This window comes from Balaenoptera musculus, chromosome Y (genome assembly GCF_009873245.2).
Source record: "Balaenoptera musculus isolate JJ_BM4_2016_0621 chromosome Y, mBalMus1.pri.v3, whole genome shotgun sequence".
NCBI lineage: Eukaryota > Metazoa > Chordata > Mammalia > Artiodactyla > Balaenopteridae > Balaenoptera > Balaenoptera musculus.
Genome location: NC_045807.1, coordinates 710,192 through 732,042, shown reverse-complemented (window position 1 = coordinate 732,042; position 21,851 = coordinate 710,192). Strand labels below are relative to the sequence as shown.

The 21,851-nt window shown below is 39.9% G+C and overlaps 1 pseudogene; it reads right to left on the bottom strand.

Annotated features, from left to right (window-relative positions):
* Window positions 1-9,269: 9,269 nt before the first annotated feature.
* Window positions 9,270-10,342, bottom strand: LOC118889457 (annotated as a pseudogene).
* Window positions 10,343-21,851: the final 11,509 nt, after the last annotated feature.

Here is a 21,851-nt window from a genome sequence, read left to right as displayed (position 1 = left end):
CCCATAACTGTATCTTCTTGCCCTAGACTGATAGCCACATAAGCTCAAATACATTCTAAAGGAGTACATTTCCCCGCATTTTGTGATTTTGATGTCCTCGTCTACATCTTCATGTTTATTCTTTTGTTGTTAATTGTGATTATAATCACATGGACAGTTTTTTGTTTGTTTTTTCACTCTATGAACTGACTTATTTAAGTGATCAATCCTTTTGTAGTTTTGCCTTTCCTATTGTGTTATTCCCTTTTCTATAGATTCTTGCTTCTTTCTACTTACAGAAGACTTTTCAATATTCTGTTCCTGTCGAGAAATCAGCTGATAACCTTGGGGAGGTTCACTTGTAACTGACTCTTTGCTTTCCTCTTGCTGCTTTTAGGAACCTCTCTTTATCTCTAACTTTTGCCATTTTATTTATGGTGTGTCTTGGTGTGGGTCTAAGTTCATCTTATTTGGGACACTGTGCTTTTCATACGTGGATATCTGTTTCCTTCTTTAAGTTTGAGAAGTTTTCAGCTTACAACTTCTACAAGTACATTTTCAATCCCCTTTTCACTTCCTTCTGCACTAGAACCCCTATTATGTGTAGGTTGTATGCTTTATATTATCCCATGTTCTTGTATATTGATTTCTTTCTTTATTTTCTTTTCATTTCATTTTTTTCACTTGTCTTTCTGTCTGCTGTTCTGATTGGGTATATTCCCATTATTCTATCTTCAAGACCACTTATTTTTTTTTCTGCATTATTTAGTCTGCTATTCATTACTTTTAGCTCAGTTTTTATCTTGGCAGTTGAGTTGTCTACCCTTTATTGTTTCCACTTTATAATTTCTACTTTCTTGTTATAGTAATCTGCATTTCTATTGATGATCTTCCTTAATTACTTTAGCATTTTTATTACCTCCTTTTTTAACTCAGGGTCTAGTAGACTAGAGAGGTCTGTTTTACTGTTTTCTTTCTTTCAGGGGATTTCTCTTGTTCTTTTAACTGTGAGCTGTTCCTCTGCTTTTCTATTTTACTTTATTTTCTCTGTCTCTATGAACTTAGGAGAAACAGTTATCTACCATAGTCTTGAAAGGCTGTTTTTATGTCGAAGTGTCCCTGTGTGAGTCTAATATTTTCAGTGCAAGGGATGTTTTTGGTAAGGATACTTACCACGTCTTTTCTCGGAGCATGCTGGCAATTCTCCTTTTGCTAAGGGTGTGCTTAGTGTTGTGGTGAACAGAGCCTGAACTAGATGTTGGACAGGGCTTCCTCTTTGCTCAGTGGCTGTCACAGGACAGGGATGGGTTCTGCTCCCCATTTGTTGGAGTAGAAGCCACTTAAATAAGTAATAATTGGCCATTTAAATATCTTTTTGGAAAATTTTCTATTCAGGTTCTTTCCACATTTTAAAATAGCATTACTACTTTTTGCTATTAAGTTGTATGAGTTCTTAATATTTTGAATACTAATCCCTATCAGATATAAGATTTGCAAATATTTTCTCCCATTCCATATATTGCATTTTCATGTAGTATATAGTTTCCTTTGCTGTGCCAAAGATTTTTTTGTGTGATGTAACCCTACTTGTTTTTTATTTTGTTGCCTCTCATTTTGGTGTCATATCAAAAAAAAAATCATTGCTTAGACATGTCAAGGAAATTTTAGCCTATGTTTTCTTCTAGGAGTTTTATGGTTTTAGGTTTTCCATTTAAGACTTTAATTGGTTTTTAGTTTATTTCTGAATGGAGTAATATAGAGGTCTAAGCTCATTATCTTATATTTGACTATCCAATTTTACCAGCACTATATTTCTCCATTAAGTATTCTTGACTCCTTTGTCAAATCTTACTTGACGGAATTTACATGTGTTTATTGGGGACCCTAATTATGCTTCATTGGCCTATGTATATTTATGCCAATATCATACTGTGTTGATTATTATACCTTTGTACTATAGTTTGAAAACAGGAATTTTGATGCCTCCATCTTTGTTCTTCTTTTTCAGGATGGCTTTGGTTATTCAGAGACTTATGCAGTTCCATAAAAATTTAAAGATTCTTTTTACATTAATAAAAACTGCCAGTGCAATCTTGATAGGGATTGCAAAGGATATATAGATGACATTGGGTAATATGAACATTTTAATAATATTAATTCTTACAATCTATAAACGCAAGTTATGTTTCCATTTATTTGTGTCTTCTTTAGTTACTTTTATCAAAGTGTAGTAGTTTTCAATATAGAGACTTACATTCTTGGTTAAATTTATTTCCAAGTGTTTTATTGTTTATGATACTAGGGTAAATGGACTAAGATTTTTTTCAGATAATTTATTGATAGTGGATAGATCCACTACTGATTTTTGTATATAGCTTTTGTATTTAGCAAATGTACTGAATCTGTTCATTAGATCTAACAGTTTTTGGTGGACTCTAAGATTTTTATACATCTAAAATTATGTTATATGCAAATAGAGACAATTGTACTTCACTGCTTACAATTCTAAACTGCTCAACACAAACTGCTGAATTCCATTTGCTAGTATTATATTGAAATTTTTTGCAACTATATTCATTGAGAATATTAGTCTGTAGCTGTCTTTTCTTTTAGTGCCATTATATGGCTTTAATATCAATGTAATGCTGGCCTCACATTTTGTTTGAGAGTATCCTCTTCTGTTCAGATTTTTGGAAAAGTTTGCAAACAATTGGTATTAATTCTTTAAATGTTTGGTGAATTCACTGATGAAGCCTTCTGGTCCTGAGTTCTTTTGTTGTAGTTGAAAGATTTTTGATTATTGATACAATCTCCTTATTTGCTATTGGTCAGCTAGGATTTCCTCTTTCTTCCTCATTCAATCTTGGCTGGTTGTATGTTTCTGAGAATTTATCAATTTTGTATCAGTTGTCCAGTTTGTTGGCATATCGTTGATCCTAATAGTTTCTTATGATTCTGTATATTTCTGTAGTATCAGCTGTAGTGTCTCCACTTTTATTTATTACTTTGTTGACTTAGGTCCTCTCTTTTTTCTCTGGTAAGTCTAGCTAAAGTTTTGCCAATTTTATTTATCTTTTCAAAGAACCGATTCTTAGTTTTGTTAATCTTTTCTATTATATTTCTGTTTTTAAAGTTCTGCTCTAGTCTTTATTATTTCTTTTTCTGCTACTTTGCCCTCAGTTTGTTCTTCTTTTTCTAGTTCCTTTAGGTATCATGTTAGGTTGTTTATTTAAGAAACTTCTATTTTCTTGATATATGCCTTTTTAGCTATAAGCATTTCTCTTAGAACTGTTTTTGCTGCATTCCATAAATATTTATATATTGTTCCTATTTTTGTTTGTCTCAAGGTACTTTTTATTTCTGTAACTTTTTTCTTTGAGCCATTGGTTTTTCAGGAGAATGCTTAATATTCTGTATTTCTAAGCTTTCCAGTTTTCCTTCTGTTATTGATTTGTAGTTTTATATCATTATGGTCAGAGAAGCTACTTGGCATGATTTCAGTTCTTGAATATGCTAAAACTTGTGTTGTGCCCTAACATATGATCTATCCTGGAAATGTTATGAGCTTGATGAAAATGTGTATTCTGCTGCTGTTGGATAGAATTTTCTGCACATATCTATTATGTTCATTCGATCCATAGAGCTGTTGAAATCTGCTACTCTTTTTTTAAATTAATTAATTAATTTATTTATTTATGGCTGTGTTAGGTCTTGATTTCTGTGCGAGGGCTTTCTCTAGTTGTGGCAAGCGGGGGCCACTCTTCATCGCGGTGCACGGGCCTCTCACTATCGCGGCCTCTCTTGTTGTGGAGCACAGGCTCCAGACGCGCAGGCTCAGTAATTGCGGCTCACGGGCCCAGCTGCTCTGTGGCATGTGGGATCTTCCCAGACCAGGGCTCGAACCCGTGTCCCCTGCATTGGCAGGCAGACTCTCAACCACTGCGCCACCAGGGAAGCCCTCTGCTACTCCTTTATGATTCTCTGTCTGGATAGTGTATATACATTGTTGAAAGTCAAGTATTATCCTCACTTACTATTATTATGTTGCTGTTTGTTTCTCCTCTTAGTTCTGTCTGCATTTGCTTCATATATTTAGGCACTCCTAGGATGAGTGCATAAATATTTTCAGTTGTTTCATGTTTTTGATTAATTGACCCCTTAATATTATATATAAACCTTCTTTGTCTCTCTGTTCCATTTTTAGTTTAACATCTATTTCATAATGTAAGTATGTTATATTAAAATATAATAAAATATGTTATCTTATGATATAAGTGTGTTACTCCTGTTTAGGTTTCATTGTTGTTAAAATTTGCTCGCATACTTTTGGAACTTGGCTTTTAATCCACTCAGCCATTGCAGGTCTTTGGAGATTTTAATTCATTTTTGATTAAAGTAATTATTGATAGGCAAGTTGCATGGTGGTAGGTACTATTTGCCATTTTGTTAATTGTTTTCTGTTTGTAGTTATGGTGATTTTTAATGTGTGATGTTTTTTCTTTCAAGTAAACCTGTTAGAGAATTACACACCACCATTATTATGTTAGAAAATCCAATTTTGACTCTATGTTTACTATTACCAGTGAGTTTTACATTACCTTCAGATTTTTTTTCACAATTTTAATTAGTATACTCTTACACTGACTAAAAGAACTCTCTAAGGCAGGTCTAGTGATAATGAATTTCCTCAGCTTTTGATAATTTGGGAAAGCCTTTATCTCTCCTTTATGTTTGAAGAGTAGCTTTGCCAGGTGTAGTATTCTTGGTTGACAGTTTTTTTTCCCCTCTTAATATTTAAATATATTATCCCATTTTTTAAATTCCTTTTCCCCCCCCTTTTTGCTCCTCGGGCTGGATAAATTTAAATGTCCTGTCTTCTAGATCAGTGATTCTTTCTTTTGCAAAACTAATTTTACTATTGTAGACGTCTATTGAATTCTTCGGTTCAGTCATCTTATTCTTTAGCTCTAGGATTCTGTTTGGTTTTTAAATATTTTCTCGTAAGTTATTGTCCTCATTTTTTCATGCATTATTTTCCTAATTTTATTTAGTTGTGTATCAACTAAATAGACAACTATTTAGTTTTCTTGTAGTTCACTAAACTTCCTTAAGTGAATTATTCTGAATTCTTTGTCTGAAAGTTCATAGATCTCCATTTCTTTATGATCAGTTACTGGAGTTTATTAGTTTCTTCTGATGACATAACTTACCTAGTTTTTTTTGTGTGTGTGATCCTTGATTCCTTATATTGATATCTGCACATTTGAGTAATGAGGCTCCTCTTCTATACATTACAGGTTATTTTTGGCAGACATAGTTCTTCACCAGTTAGCTAAGTTTGGGTTTCTGGGTGTCTCTGCTTGGGTATGTGCCACCTGTTATTATGGTCTATGGGACATGACAACTCTTTCAGCTCTGCTAACAAAGATCTTCATTGTGCAACTGGTTGAGAAGAGTTGGATAGGACTGCTGGTAGTCTCCCTACCCAAGTGAGGTTGTAGGATAGGCCACATATTTTCCTGGATTCTCTGATCAGGCTTACTAGATAGTTAGGACTGAGTACTCTATTCAGTAGTTGATGGGGTATGAATTAGCTTCCATACTCTAGTAGGGCAGCAAGATGGTTCCCAGGACCTGTACAGCTTGTTGTATGGGGACCAGCGTGTATGGCCAGAATGTGAACTAAATTCCCTCATTGGATGAGGCCATAAGTTTTGCAGGTGGGGAAGCTGCAGGCTCTGTTCCCGTTTTGAGTGCCACTGCCTGAAGGGCTGTTGAATGGGCTATGCAGATTCCCAAGTAAGGTTTCCTGGTTGGACATGTTTAAGGCTATATTCAGTGAAAAGCATGGATACAAATTAGATTCCTTACCTAGGTACAGCAGGAGAAGCAGCTCTAATGCCAGTAAATTCACTTGTGTATTGCCTTAAATCAAGCCGACTTTCACCCCAAGTTCCTTGACTGAACAGAGACACTGGCTTTGCTCTGCAAACTATTGGCTCCACCCGCCCACCCCTTGGCTCAAGAGCCACTGGGCTACAGCAGGAGTTGTCTTCAGCCCTTCTGGTCATATGGTGTGGGAAAACATTCTCCACAGCGGGTGGGCAATGTCTTATCTCACTTGCCTGTGTGGGAGGTGGAGAGTCTACTTCAGACAACTCTCAATTTTTCCAACAGACTTTCTAGGTGGGAGGGGCCAGGAGCTACGCTCAGCCTTGGCTATGAATTAACCTCGCTGATTGTGTATAGCACAGAAATGCTCCAGGACCAGTACAGGCTTTGCTCTGTAGTCTAATAGGTATGCCCTGTCAAGTCTAGGCATGAGTGCTGCTGAGCCCTATGGCTTCCAGGAGTTGTTGGCAGTCCTTCTGGTCAGATGGTGACAGAAGACACTGTCCACAGCAGGTGGGGATGTGATTCAGTTTCCTGCTTTGGTAAGGGAAAACTGGGCTCTAAGACTGGCATCCTTTGAGGCTCCAAAGCAGGCAGATCTGCATCCCAACTCACCATGTTCCCTGTCAGAGTGCTTACTTAACCTGGTCTGTAAATAAGCAAAGCTGCTGTTTAGGATTATATTATATTTGGGCTTTGCAGATATGGACTCAGTCTGCCAAGATCTCTTTGCTGGTCATTGCAAGCCCCTCCTCCCTACTTTGTCACAGTCAGATTTCCAGTGGTTGAGCCATGCAAATTTCCCTGCAATCCTCATGGTGCAAGATCAGAGTAGGAGTTCCTGCAAAGCAACTTACAATGCTGGGGAGAGGGGTTTGTCACCCTAGGTTCTCTTTCCTTACTGAAGAAACCAGGGGTTCAGGGGAGACCTCTCCTTGTGGTGCCGCACTGAGCTGGAGGAAGGGCAATGCAGTTAACGTGTAGTCACTTCTCTTACCTTCTAATGCAAGTCTGTCTTGGCCTTTGTGAGGAATGGGGTGCTTCAGTATCACCCCAATATTTAGGATCCTCTCAGTGGTGTCTCATATTGAATAGTTATTTGTTGTTCTTCTTGAGAGAGGGAGTGAAACAAACTTTGTCACCATATTGGTGATGTCAGAATCTTCTGAAGGTTTTTGATATTCATTCAATCTTTTTACTTACTGTACTCTATCTCTAATTCATAGGTCTAAGATTTCTTGTTCCTTTCTTCATCAGTTTTTGTAGTTTCTGTGTTTCTAGTAGTATGTCCATTTTATCCCATTTATGTAATTCATAGGAGTATAACTGCTCATGGTAGTCTCTTGTAAATTTTTTTATTTCTGCATGGTAGATGGTAATGCCCCCAACCTTTATTTCTGATTTTTGTAATTTGAGTCTTCTCTTTCTTTTTCTTAGTCAGCCTAGATAAAAGTTTTTGTACTCTTTTAATGGTTTGAAAGAACCAACTTTTGAGTCATGGATTTTTTTTTTCCCCCTGATTCCTAGTTTCATTCCATTGTAGTCATGGAATATGCTTTCTATGATTTCAAACTTTAAAACATCACTGAGTCTTTTCGGGGGACTTACATATGAGTTGGTCTATGATGTGAATGTTCCATGTGTACTAGAGTAGTATGTGTATTCTGCTGTTGTTACGTACTGACATATTTGTATGTGTGTGTATATATGATATATGTATACATAATTATCTGTTAAGTCTAGTTTGTGTGTTGTGTTGTTCAAGTCCCCTGTCTGCTTTTAGATATCTCTAGTTATATTCATAATAGAAAATGGAGTATTGAAGCCCTCAACTATGATTATAGAACATCCCCTTTTTTGTCACTATTTGCATCATAGATTCAGGTGCATATATGTTTATCATTGTGAACTCCTGTTAATGGTTTGACTCTTTTATCAATAAAAATATCCTTTTCTCTTGTAAGTATCTTTAACCAAATTCTGTTTTCTCTGATATTAATAGAACAACCCCAGCTCACTTTTGCTTTCTATTTGCATTGTATCTTTGCATCATAATGGAGAATACCTTTTGCATTTAGAGTGAATTTCTTGATGACAATGCATAACTGAATCATGTTTTCTTTGTCTTTTCTTTACTCTTTTAAAAATACATTCTGCCATTATCTGCCTTTTGATTGGTGCCAACTATAAATTGTCACTTGCCTTCTGGCACTACAAGGATTAGGTCACTGGCCACTGCAGTTGCTGACCTACAACACCCCCTGAAAGGAGTTCAGGGTGGAGATCAGGAATGAGGCACTCTGTGCTCTGGGAGAAACTGGCAGAACAGGCCTTCAGAGAGTTAAATATTTTCAGGAGAATATTTTTATGAACCCAAGTTCTTGCATCTCCTTATATCTAGAAAAGAACTAAAATTATTTTTTATGTTGAAACTTTATTACAAAATTATAAAGCAGAGCTCTGTAACAAAACAAAACAAAAAAAGCAGATTTGAGTTTGCTCTAACACGCAAGAAAGTCTGAGAAATTCTTAATGTAAGTCACTTGAAATAAAACATTCACATCCAAAGCCAAGCAGAAAACCACTGCTTCCACCCAAAACTTTCCCTTTAGTCATGAACTAAACTTAACGATGGCACAAAGTCAGGCCTCAAGAGAAGAAGCAGAGATGCTCCATGTACCATCTCTTGCGCAGAGGCTGGAATTTCCCAGCAGTTTGAAGGCCAGATGTTTTCTTGACTCTCAAGGTCAGGTCAGGAGGCTGATAGCTTTCAATCCCTTCACTTAAAGAAGCAACTGTTAATGACTTCAGGTTTTTTCAACAGCATTTGTGTTTCATTTCTCACCAAAAATAAGTTTACCTGTTCAAATTCTGCCCTAAGGAGGATCACTATTGGTTTGGTAAGCTAGCAAAGTTTTGGTCTGAAGAAACAAACGAATTTTAGGTAATGTAGCAAGAGACTTTAGCAAAGGTCAGTTAAAGCACAGAAACGAATCCAGATGTGATGGGGAAGAAGAGAGCCATTTCTACCAGGGTAAAAATGGCTGATGGTTGAAACAGAGGCACACAGGGGGATTGGCAGGCTACAGGAGGAAGCGTGAAACTGTTTAAGTTCTCAGAGGAAGGGAGGAAGATATGGTCCAAATTCTGGAAAGTCCTCTCTTCATCAGTTACCATCATCACCCCAAGATCATTGAAACAGGGACTTGCTTGTGAGATCTGTACCAGTTCCCACTGGCCTCCAGCTCTGCCAGCCACAAAGTGTATCTCTGAAGCAAGACTGGTATGCCCAGAGGTGAAACAGCATCTTTGCTTGCCCTGGTCTTGGGAACACTGCAAATTTTCTTGTTAGTCTGCCCCTCTGCAAGCTGGCCAACTATGGACTCAGACACCTAGAGCTATGTCCCTATAAGGCACTCAAGAAGCTGGTACAAGCCCTCGGGATGGAAGACGTGTGCGGCTCAGATTGCATACTGCCAGCAGATGGGACACTTTTCATGTGCTTGCCACACTTGGTGCAGGTGACCATGTGGCCGCACTCCAGCAGAACACAGTTGATGGGTGAGTCCATGTAGATATGACACAGGTTGTCCTCCAGGCTGGATGGCACTGCTCCCCTGTTTTGGTCTTCAGCATCACACACCAGGTGCTGGAGTCCCTTCTGATCCTTGCCCAGCTGTGTCACCCTCTCCATCAGCTCTCACTTCTCACAGCAGCCCTGTATGAGCCAGTACCTCTTCGAGCTGCCACACAGTTAGACCTTCAATGTCCTCCAGGTTAGTCAAGTGATACCGAGAGGTCTTCTGGCCTCGGATGAAGCTGTTCTCTGCATCAACAGTCTGGGTCTCATCCGCAGCAGGCGCTCTGGCTGTGCTCTCCAGGTTCCTCGTGGTCCTGGAGACACATGTCCACTCGCCTGCTGCCGATCCCCAGCCTGGGCTGGCGTGAAGAAGGGAGGCTGGGTAAGGTAGGAGGTACTGTGCTGGTGTGACTCTGGGTCAGGAAGTCCCACTGCTTGGGGAAGTCTGGGGACAAGGTCGGGGTGTGAGTCCAGACCTCCTGGGAGCTTACAGGCTGCTGGCCAAGAACACCAGTTCCTCTTTCTCCTGGCACATTTCAGTAGAGATGTCATGGAAGCTGAGGTAGTCTCTCAGCTACTTTACCTTCATCTTCATGAGCTCCTCTCACTGAAAGGCTGTGGCTCAGAAGCATTGGTGGAGAAGGCAGGGCCGTTCCCCACTTGGCTGGAACAGGTCAAGCAGAAATTTTTCTTGCAGTCCAAACAGGTCTGCTTCTTGGCCATGCTTATGTAGTGGGCCCCACAGGCCTTGCAGCTTGGTTCTGAGCCCATGGGGGAAGGGAAGGAGCTGTACCCAGGGTTGGAATAGGCCTGTGTCATGGCTCTCTGGGGCGGTGGGTTTTCCTCAGGCTGTCCATTCAGGCAGAACCAGTTGCATCAGGTTTCCCACATGATAAAATCTGCCCCTGGCCGCCTGTCCAGCCCATACCTGGCAGGGGATGGCAGTGTCCTGATCCAGGCCATGGACGACTCAGGTAGGGGCGCTGCAGGCTCCACTGGGTCAGCATCTCCAAGGGTGAGGGGGTGGGGGGATTGTCACGACATCCTTACAAGTGGGCCCAGGAAGTTGGCCAGCACTAAAATTATTAAGAGTGACGTCTGCTCCTTGGGAGTAGCAGCAAGCTTCTGCCAAAATCTGTACTTACTACGCATACCCTCCTTCATTAAAATCAAAGAGAATACTGATCTTCCCCTCTATTTCTTTGAAGCAGTTTCTCAGAGGTATCTCCTCATTTTGCACCTAATAAAACTTAACTCACAACTCTCATGTGCATTTTTTTTAGTCAACATTGGAGAGTTCAGTTCATGTAAATTTAAAGTAAATACTGATAATTAATTTACTGTATGTCTTATACCTTTTTAGTTTCTCAATTCCTCCAAAACTAGTCTCTTATGTGATTAAATGATATTTTTCCTAGTATGCCTTTTTGATTTCCACTCTTACCTTCCTGCATATCTAATTATTTCATTGATAATTACCCTGGTGATTATAATCAACATCCTAAATTTATAACAATTGTACTTGAGTTAATACCATTTAGAAAGAAAAGTATTGCCTCCAGCAGCCAGGCACAGGGAACAATAGTTGGGAAAACTAATCACAGCCCTCCAGACCTGGGAAGAAAGAGGTTGGAAAAGGAAAGTCAGGAATCCGGAGTGGGGGGAGGGAGAGGAAATTTTAAAGTTGGGGAATTGGAAGGCCATGTGGGACTCATATGCATGAACACATGCTCAGAAAGTAACTAAGAGGACCCTAAGCTCTGACTTCCGGAATAGGAAATGGAATGACATACTTAAGATTATTTAAATATCAAAGTCATCTTGAAAAAATAAACAAACAGTGTCAACCCAGAACTCTGTATTCAGGAATATATTTTTAAGAATGAAAGAAATTAAGACAATCCCAGATAAATTAAAACTGAAGAAATCCATCAATAGTAGACCTGACCTACAGGAAATGCTGAGAGGGCGTAGTCCAGGCTGACATGAAAGAACATGAGATAGCAGTTGAAAGCATACAAAGAAATGAAGAGTCATTGTGAAGGTCACTACATAGGTTAAATATAAAAGCCAGTAATACTGCACTTTTTGCTAACACAAAAGATACATGCATAAAACGATTCTTGTAAATCTTTGCTAATTGGTAATGTATAAGCGTGTTATTTGTGCCAATCACAACTTAAGTGGCAGTACAGAACTATAAGGGAGCATAGTGTTGGTATAGTATTAAACTAAGGTTTTCTGTTTCTTCTGGTTCAGTCCTGGAAGGTTGTACCTTTCCAAGAATTTGTCCGTTCTTCCCGGTTATCCATTTTATTGGCATATAGTTCTCGTAGCAGTCTCTTATGATCCTTTGTGTTTCTGGGGTGTGAGTTGTAAGTTATCCTTTTCATTTCTAACTTTATTGATTTGAGTCCTCTCCCTTTTTTTCTTGATAGGTCTGGCTAAAGTTTTATCAATTTTGTTTTTCTTGAAGAACCAGCTTTAATTTCATTGATCTTTTCTGTTGTTTTCTTTGTTTCTATTTCATTTATTTCTGCTCTGATCTTCATGATTTCTTTCTTCCTACTAACTTTGGGTTTTGTTTGTTCTTCTTTCTGTAGTTGCTTTAGGTGTAAGGTTAGGTTGTTTACTAGAGATTTTTCTTGTTTCTTGAGGTAAGATTTTATTGCTATAAACTTCCCTCTTAGAACTTCTTTTGCTGCATCCCTAGGTTTTGGGTCGTCGTGTTTTTGTTGCCATTTGTTTCTAGGTATTTTTTGATTTCCTCTTTGATTTCTTCAGTGACCTCTTGGTTATATAGTAGCATATTGTTTAGCCCCATGTGTTTGTGTTTTTTACAGTTATTTTCCCTGTAACTGGTATCAAATCTCATAGCATTGTAGTCAGAAAAGATGCTTGATATGATTTCAATTTTCATACATTTACCAAGGCTTGATTTGTGATCAAAGATGTAACATATCCTGGAAGATGTTCCATGTGCACTTGACAAGAAAGTGTATTCTGCTGTTTTTGGATGGCATGTCCTATAAATATCAATTAAGTCTATCTGGTTTAATGTATCACTTAAGCTGTGTTTCCTTATTAATTTTATGTCTGGATGATCTGTCCATTGGCGTAAGTGGGGTGTTAAAGTCCCCTGGTATTATTGTGTTACTGTCAATTTCCCTTTTTATGGCTGTTAGCATTTGCCTTATGTATTGAGGAGCTCATATGTCGAGTGCATAAATACTTATAATTGTTATATATTCTTCTTGGATTGATCCCTTGATCATTATGTAGTGTCCTTCCTTATTTCTTATAACAGTCTTTATTTTAAAGTTTATTTTTTCTGATATGAGTATTGCTACTCCAGCTTTCTTTTGATTTGCACTTTCATGGAATATCTTTTTCCACACCCTCACTTTCAGTCTGTGTGTGTCCCTAGGTCTGAAGTGGGTCTCTTTTAGCCTGCATATCTATGGATTTCCTTTTTTGATCCATTCAGCCAGTCTGTGTCTTTTGGTTGGAGCATTTAATCCATTTACATTTAAGGTAGTTATTGATATATATATGTTCCTATTGCCATTTTCTTAATTGTTTTGAAGGTCTTTTTCTTCCCTTTTGTTTCCCACCTAGAGACATTCCTTTAGCATTGGTTGTAAACCTGGTTTGGTGGTGCTGAATTATCTTTTGCTTGTCTGTAATGCTTTTGATTTCTCTGTCAAATCTGAATGAGATTCTTGCTGGGTAGAATAATCTTGGTTGTAGGTTTTCCCCTTTCATCACTTTAAATATATTTGGACTCTCTCTTCTGGGCCGCAGAGTTTCTGCTGGAAAATTAGCTAATAAGTTGTGGGGATTCCCTTGTATGTTTTTTGTTGTTTCTCCCTTGCTGCCTTTAATATTTTTTCTTTGAATTTAAGTTTTGTTAGTTTGATTATGAGTCTCAGAGTGTTTCTCCTTGGGTTTATCCTGTATGGGACTCTCTGCATTTCCTGGACTTGGGTGGCTACTTACTTTCCATGTTAGAGAAATTTTCTACTATAATCTCTTCAAATATATTCTCAGACCCATTCTTTTCTTTTCTTCTGGGATCCCTGTAATTCAAATATGGTGCATTTAATGTTGTCTCTGAGGCCTCTGAGACTGTCCTCATTTCTTTACATTCTTTCTTCTTTATTCTGCTCTGCAGCAGTTATTTCCACCATTCTATCTTCCAGCTCACTTATCCGTTCTTCTGCCTCAGTTATTCTGCTATTGATTCCTTCTAGTGTGTTTTTCATTTCAGTTATTGCATTGTTTATCTCTGTTTGTTTGTTCTTTAGTTCTTCTAGGTCCTTGTTAAACATTTCTTGTACTTTCTCGATCCATGCCTCCATTCTTCTTCTGAGATTTTGCATCATCTTTACTATCATTTCTCTGAATTCTTTTCAGGTGGATTGCCTATTTCCTCTTGATGTTTTTGGTCTTGTAGGTTTTTACCTTGCTCCTTTGTTTGTAACATATTACTTGTCACCTCATTTTTGTTGTTGTGTGGGGCTGTGTTCCTGTCTTGCTGGTTGTTTGGCCTGAGACATCTAGTACTGGAGTTTGCAGGCAGTTGGGTCTTAGTGCCAAGATGAGGATCTCTGGGAGAGCTCACACTGATAAATATTCCCTGGGGCCTGAAGTTCTCTGTTAGTCCAGTAGCTTGGACTCAGGGCTCCCACCACAGGAGATCAGGCCCGACCTCTGGCCTGAGAACCAAGACCCTGCAAGCCACATGGCATGGCAACAAAAAAAACAAAACAAAGAAACAAAACCAAAAAACAAATGGCAAACAAAAAGGAGCAGAATGATAGAAAAGAATAAAAAATAATATAAAACTAGAAAAATTAAAATGAAATGACAAGAAAAGAAAACATAACAACAGCAAAAAATTATTTTTAATTAAAAAAAATAGAAATTTCTTGGTGCTTCTGCTATCAGTGTCTTTCTCCCCACAGTGAGTTACATCCAACCCCTGCCTGCCCTGGAGGGCCTCCCAGACCTCTAGGTAGGTCTCTGCACCCACTGTGTCAGCTTGAACTCTGTGCATGTTCCTCTCACCAGCGTTTGCTCCTGAATCTGGCCCAGAACACACATGCCTGCACAAGCCCGGCTGGGGTGAACACGTCAGTGGGCATGTCTGTCAGAGCTGGTGCAACTGGAGGAGGCTTTGGAGGGGAGCAGTGCTCAGCCTGACTGGACCATTGTGGCCAGAGGAGGCCTTCATGGGGGTGGGGCTTAGGCCAGGACCTGTGTGGCTGCAGGAGGCTTTGTCAGGGGTGGCGAGACCCTCGTGGCCCTCAGAGACCTTGGCAGGAGGGAGGCCCAGGCCCAGGACCTGCTCAGCTAGTGGAGATCCTGTTGGGGTGGTGTGCAGGTCACCGGGACCTGCGTATCCCATGGATGGGGGTGGAGCTTAGGCCTGCCAGGGCCCATGGGGCCAGAGGAGGCCTTATCAGGGGCAGCAGGTGGGCCACCAGGAGTCATGCAGCCCACGGAGGCCTGGGGGGTGGTACTCAGGTTCACTGAGACCCATGTGGCTGGAGGAGGCCCCGGCGGGGGTGGGACTCAAGTCCGGGACTCTCACAGACAGAGGAGTCTTTAGTGGGGACGGGGCTTAGACCTGGGACCCTAGCAGGCTCATGGGGCTTGAGGGGTGGGTGAGCCTTCTCAGTTGTGCACCCCCACCACTGCCAAAGGAGGCCGGACTGGTGGGCAGGGACTGGTGTTGCAATGGCAGCCCTGCCCTTTGCACACCACTCAACAATGGCACCCCACTTCCCTGGTGGTCTGGTCCTCGTCCACCAAAATTCCTGGCCATGGAGCCCTCCCCGCCCACCACCCACAGCTCTCCCCTCCCCGGGTCCACCTTCCAAACCCCACTGGCTGGCACCCAACCCTCCTCCCCACCAAAAGACACACAACCCAGGCTGGGGTGCCCAGGGCTGCCACAGAGACCATGTGCACAGGCCCCACTCCATCCTGCTCTGCCACAGAACAAACTAATGGTGACCCGTGGGGAGAGGAGAGGGGCAATTAAAGGTAGGGGAATTAAGAGGTACAAATTATTATGTATAAAATAAGCTACAAGGATATATTGTACAACATGGAGAATATATTTTATGATGACTATAAATGGAGTATAAACTTTAAAAATTATGAATCATTATACTGTACACCTGTAACCTACGTATTATTGCACACCAGCTATACCTCAATTAAAAAATAAAAAAATAAACATTTCAAAGTAATGGCTGTCTTGAGAAAGATACTCTGTGTTGTAGAAAGTGCAAGTACATCCCAAAGGGACAGAGGAATGCTTCAGAATTGTAAATAAACCCTTTCAATAAATGCTCTAAGAAACAGAGGCTGAGGGCCAATCTCAGGTGTTGGCTAGAACAAATAGTAAGTTCTTTCGATAGCCTTGAGCTTTTCCAGAAAGGAACTTAAAAAGCGGCTAAATTTTCCCAGGGATTAGCCTCAGACTAATAGAAGCCATATTAAAGATTGATCAAGTCTCTTAGTGCAGGGCTTTAAATAGAATGTTCATAAAGACAGATTTTACAGTTCTTATCTCTAAATAAATGTCTCCCCTCCCCTCTGTTCTCCAGACCTGCCTATGGTGTGCCATACTTTGCTTGTCCCAAATTGCAATTCTCTGCTATTCTCTGTTTATTCTGAATAAACCCATTTTGCTGGTAAAATAACTGGCTTTGTTTTTACGGTCAACATTGTATGATGATCAGAAGTGGGATCCCAAGAAGAAAAACCCTGAGGAATTAGAGACCTCCAGTCCTTTGTGCTCTCTGCTTCCATGAGTCATCTTTTTCCTTTCAGTTCACTGTCTCCTCTTGGATTTGAGCTCCCTCCTCTTGCTTGAGCTTTCTGACTTTATCCAGGATCTATTTGAAGGCTTTTTCCTTTCTGGAGAGTACCCATTTCTTTCTTTGAAGCGCTTTTTGTATAATGGAATCCCAAACTGCTGAATTGGGTCTCTGTTGGGTCCTCCTTCTGGGAACCTGGTAGCTTTCTTTAAAAACAAGGGTCTCTCCTCATGTACAATTTTAACTATTTGGATCAACTCAACCAAAAGGAATTTAGAACTCCAGTGACCATTATGGAAACATTTTGATCTCCCCAAACTTGCTTTTCTTAGAACCAAATTAGAAGACTGCAGCTCTAAAAAAAAACAAGCTGAACGGGATGGCTATTTCAATGGGTGTCTTGAGGCTTCCAAGCATATTCAGAAATCTAAAATTGCCTCTTTATAAAATATTATTTCTAAATCAACCAAGTTGAATAAAATACTGAAAGAAGACCAAAAAAAACCAAAAAACAAAAACCTTCCGAGACTGCTTTATATTCTCTCCTGTCCTCTTGGGCTCCATAACTTTCCTGTTTTTCCCAAGTCACTCCCTACCCATTATAAAACCTGCTCCTTTAAAATTAGACCCTCTAAGGATCCTAATGCTAAGTTCCTAATTTCCTATGTTCCCTACAGTAAGGGAACAAACTACAAACCATGGACAAAGATTTTCCTAGAGTTACTGAAAGTCCTCATAGATTTGCCAAGAAATTTAATATAGTGACCAAGACACACCAACCAGGTTTCTGAGATTTAGACCAGATAGGTCACATGCTTAGCGGCAAAGGCCAAGCCCAACACTGTTTGAAAACAGCTAATTTGGATAATCCTGAAAAGATCTCTAGAATTGCAAATGAAACTAACCCCCTGCTTTCTTAAATGACTAGCCTTGAGCAATCACTAATTGACTTCACCTCGCAATCCCAGATCTTTCCCAAAAGCTATTAATTAAAGTAAATTCAAGCTTGTACTCAGGAACCCAGTGAGCTCTTTCGTGATGACTATAATGGCTCCAAATTTTTTTAAGGAAAATCCTGGCCTTCCTATGGATGTTGAATCGACACAGGTAGCATTCAACTCCATGTGGTCTGAACTGGGCTTTTTCTCTTCTAATTAAAAGAACAAGGATGGAATGGGAGGCAATGTTCACTCCAGATTTAGCTAATATAGCAAATCAGCTCACCCTCAACCTAGAGGATTCAACCAAAAGGAAGACTACTAAAATCCTCAATTTTCAACTCCAACAAATGGAGGTCCCGAAACAAAATTAAACCCCTCCTTGTCTCTGATATTGCTGCAAAAAGCCAGGACACTGGAAGAAAAATTGTTACAAACTTAAGCGTCCAGGTGCTTTTACCCTTTTGCTAGCCATTCCAAATGCCCCCCTAACCCTCAATTCCAGGACTCCAAGAAACTATAGGGACTTTTCAAATTATTATACAGCCCCCTGCCTTGGAGTACTAAAATGGTTTAAAGAGTGGGATCTCTAATAAGCCTCAATAGGTTTTGCCTCTGAACCTATTCCCTTTTGTTTAGGCCCTTTGAGAGATACGCACCCTTTTCTCCTTAATTCCTCTACCTCTATCCATTTATTGTGACAAGATTTTTTTTTTAGAGAAATATCATGCTGGAATTTCTTTCTCCCTAAAAGGGCAAACAATTCTAGAATTTGAGAGCAGCAGCCAAAATAGCCAACCAGGTGAATCAAATGATCCTTCACCTTTTATTTGCTCCATCTTTAATGTCAGTACGGTTAATTTTAAGGATACTAACCATTTGCCCTATTGGATCAGCTGCAAGTCATCAAGCCCATAGCAAAAAACTTCAAGACTCAGGGCCTTATAATCCTCTGCATTGGTCCCTGCAAACTCCTATTTTGCCTATAAGTACCCACACTTGCTCAGTCTTGCATTTTAGTCAAGGGCAGACAGTAAGTATGCATTTGGAGTAGATCATCAAAGAGCGAGACTTCCTCACTTCCACCAGGGACACAATTTAAAAGGGTCTTTATGTCCAGGAATTATTTGGTGCCATACTTCTGCCAGCTGCTTTGGCTATTTTCAAGTTCCCTGGGCATTCCAAAATTGATTCCATGGACACTAAAGGAAACCACTTCACTGATATTTCTGAAAATCAATAACCAAAAGGTACAGAAGGATGTTCCCCCAATTGATAATCTAGAAAAACTGACTAGAGATGTCCAAAATTGGCCATAGGGGAAAAAAAAGTGATATTGGAAATCTAATAATTGTTGATTCAATAAAAGAAAGAACTCTGAGTTGGGCCAAATAATAATCCAATCCTGTCAGAGACTCTAAAATTCCTATTACCAGCTATTGTACACACAATAGAATCACTGATCTACTGATAAAATGATAACATGAATGAACCAATACTAGTGGGGAAATATTAACAAGGCTGCAAAGAATGTCTACTTTGCTTGCCCCAGCTACACAAAATATAATTCAGGAAAACCTATCCACACTGCTCCTGGACACTTTAAATTGCCCAATGGACTACTGAGTTTTGGCAGATGGATTTTATTCAGCTTCCTCTGTCTCATGGATGTAAATATGTCTTGGTAATAGTTTGTATGTTTTCTCACTGCACTGAAGCCTTCCCTTGTAGACAAGCTACAGCTACTTCTGTGGCTAAAATCCTACTAGAAAAGATCATGCCTATCTGGGACCTCCCTGCCTCCTGCCAAAACTGCATTGTGGCCAAGGAATTTTCATCACCATCAAGGGCATTGATGAGAGTGGTCAGTTTTACAACACTTTCACTGTGCTAACCATCCTTAATCCTCTATCTAAATAACTTAGTACCAACATCACTAAGACTCAACTGGCAAAATCTATAACGACCCTTCATGTACCCCGGCCAAAAACACTGCCATTACTCCTTCTCTACCCCTTTTGGAGCCCATAAACTGTCACCCTTTGGTCCACAACTAGTAAAAGGAGATATACTTCAACATTGCAAAGGCCTAATTGCTTCCATTGAGAATAACCATGCTTTCGGAGAGCAATCTCTCTACAGCACACTCCTGGGAGATGAAAACCTTAAACACACCTTGCAGCCCATAGATTTCATCTATTAGGAAAGACACCTCCAGAAAAACTCCCTTTAACCCCATTGGAAAGACCCATATCAGGCACTTGTAACCAAACCATGTGCCACCAAACTCCAAAAAAATAGACTCTAGGATCCATGTATCACATGAAAAGAAAGCACCAAACCCTGACTGAACCTGCACACCAACTGATTACCTGGAAAAGATCTCCAGGAATTGAAGCAGATGACAGGCATAGGAGACAGCTTCCCCAAGATGATTGGACCAGGCCGGTATTCCTTTTTCTTCCAGTTGCTTCTTACCTTATTTCCAAAAGGGAGAAACCTTTTTGACTGTTGCATCTGTTATGAGAAACTCTGATCTGTTCATGATGTTGTAGTTCCCTTGGTCCTACCTATAACCAATTTCTCTTTGACCCCAAATGCCACTGTCGATTATACCCACAAGCTTATTGTTATTACCCAGTGGGTCAGGCTGCTACAGCCAGGTGTCAACTTTTCTTCAACTATAACTGTATGAGTTCAACTAAAACACCTCCACCTTTGCCAGCTGTCACCTGCAATCAATGGTCCTTTGACCTCTTTAGCTGATTGCCTTCAGGTTCGGGCTCCTGGCTTAAGACTATTATATAAATTGGGGTCATTATTCTGCTCCTCATATTATTCTGTATAATCATTTTTAACCAAATCCAAAAATGGGCAGAAGACCTAAATAGACATTTCTCCAAAGATGATATACAGATTACCAACAAACACGTGAAAGAATACTCAACATCATTAATCATTAGAGAAATGTAAATCAAAACTACAGTGAGATATCATCTCACACCAGTCAGAATGGTCATCATCAAAAAATCTACAAACAATAAATGCTAGAGAGGGTGTGGAGAAAAGGGAACCCTCTTGCACTGTTGGTGGGAATGTAAATTGATACAGCCACTATGGAGAACAGTATGGAGGTTCCTTAAAAAACTAAAAATAGAACTACCATATGACCCAGCAATCCCACTACTGGGCATATATCCTGAGAAAACCATAATTCAAAAAGAGTCATGTACCAAAATGTTCATTGCAGCTCTATTTATAATAGCCAGGACATGGAAGCAACCTAAGTGTCCATCGATAGATGAATGGATAAAGAAGATGTGGCACATATATACAATGGAATCTTACTCAGGCATAAAATGAAACGAAACTGAGTTATTTGTAGTGAGGTGGATGGACCTAGAGACTGTCATACAGAGTGAAGTAAGTCAGAAAGAGAAAAACAAATACCGTATGCTAACACATATATATGGAATATAAAAAAAAAAAGAAAAAAAATGGTCAGAGAAACCTAGGGGCAAGACAGGAATAAAGATGCAGACCTACTAGAGAATGGACTTGAGGATACGGGGAGGGGGAAGGGTAAGCTGGGACAAAGTGTGAGACTGGCATGGACATATATACACTACCAAACGTAAAATAGATAGCTAGTGGGAAGCAGCTGCATAGCACAGGGAGATCAGCTCGGTGCTTTGTGGCCACCTAGAGGGGTGGGATAGGGAGGATGGGAGGGAGGGAGACGCAAGAGGGAAGAGATATGGGGATATATGTATATGTATAACTGATGCACTTTGTTATAAAGCAGAAACTATCATACCATTGTAAAGCAAATGTACTCTAATAAAGATGTTTAAAAAAAAAAAAAAGAATAAATGACTGTTGTTAAATCTCAGCAGAAGTGATGCACCTAATGGGGTGATTTTAGCTCAGTGCTTCGAGATGATCTTCAACACTCACAACCTTGATAAGGTATAGACCTAGTAAGGGAAAAGCCTGAAACTTTTCCCTTTTTCCCATCCTTGTTACTCAAGTGTGACCTCAACAGTTTCCAACATGTGCATTTTTCATCCATAGTGGGACATGACATCCTGGAAAAATCCTTCCTGCTGCTTAGGGACAAAACACAATTCCACTAAAATTGTATAACATGACTCTTGGTTGGCAATGCTTTCAAGGAAAGATCCTGATCAAAAGGGGAAAATGAATAAAGGAAAATTCATTTAAAATGGAGTAGGGAAGCCCAGAAGTGGAAGCTCTCATGCATATATTGCTCACTGCAGCTTACATACCCTAACAGGAAGAAGAAAGATTTCCTTCTGACTCATCAACAAACTGCCCACTGGAGTGACAGCCGTGTCTTGATGGTGTGAGATGTTCCTTTTGTCTCTCCCTTTCAATCTACAACCAGAAAAACATCCACAACTCAACAAAGGTGCCTCTGCTCAACACATCAGGATGCTGGAGGATTCCACACATAGGTATATCTAAAGGAGAGTGGACTATAACACACAGAAGAGACAACACCAGGGGGAGGGTGCCAGAAATCCCAGCCCCCCAACCACAGAGGCACCCACAATAATGGCAGAGCCTGAGAACCTGACAACAACAGATGCGGCAGAAGCACCCACA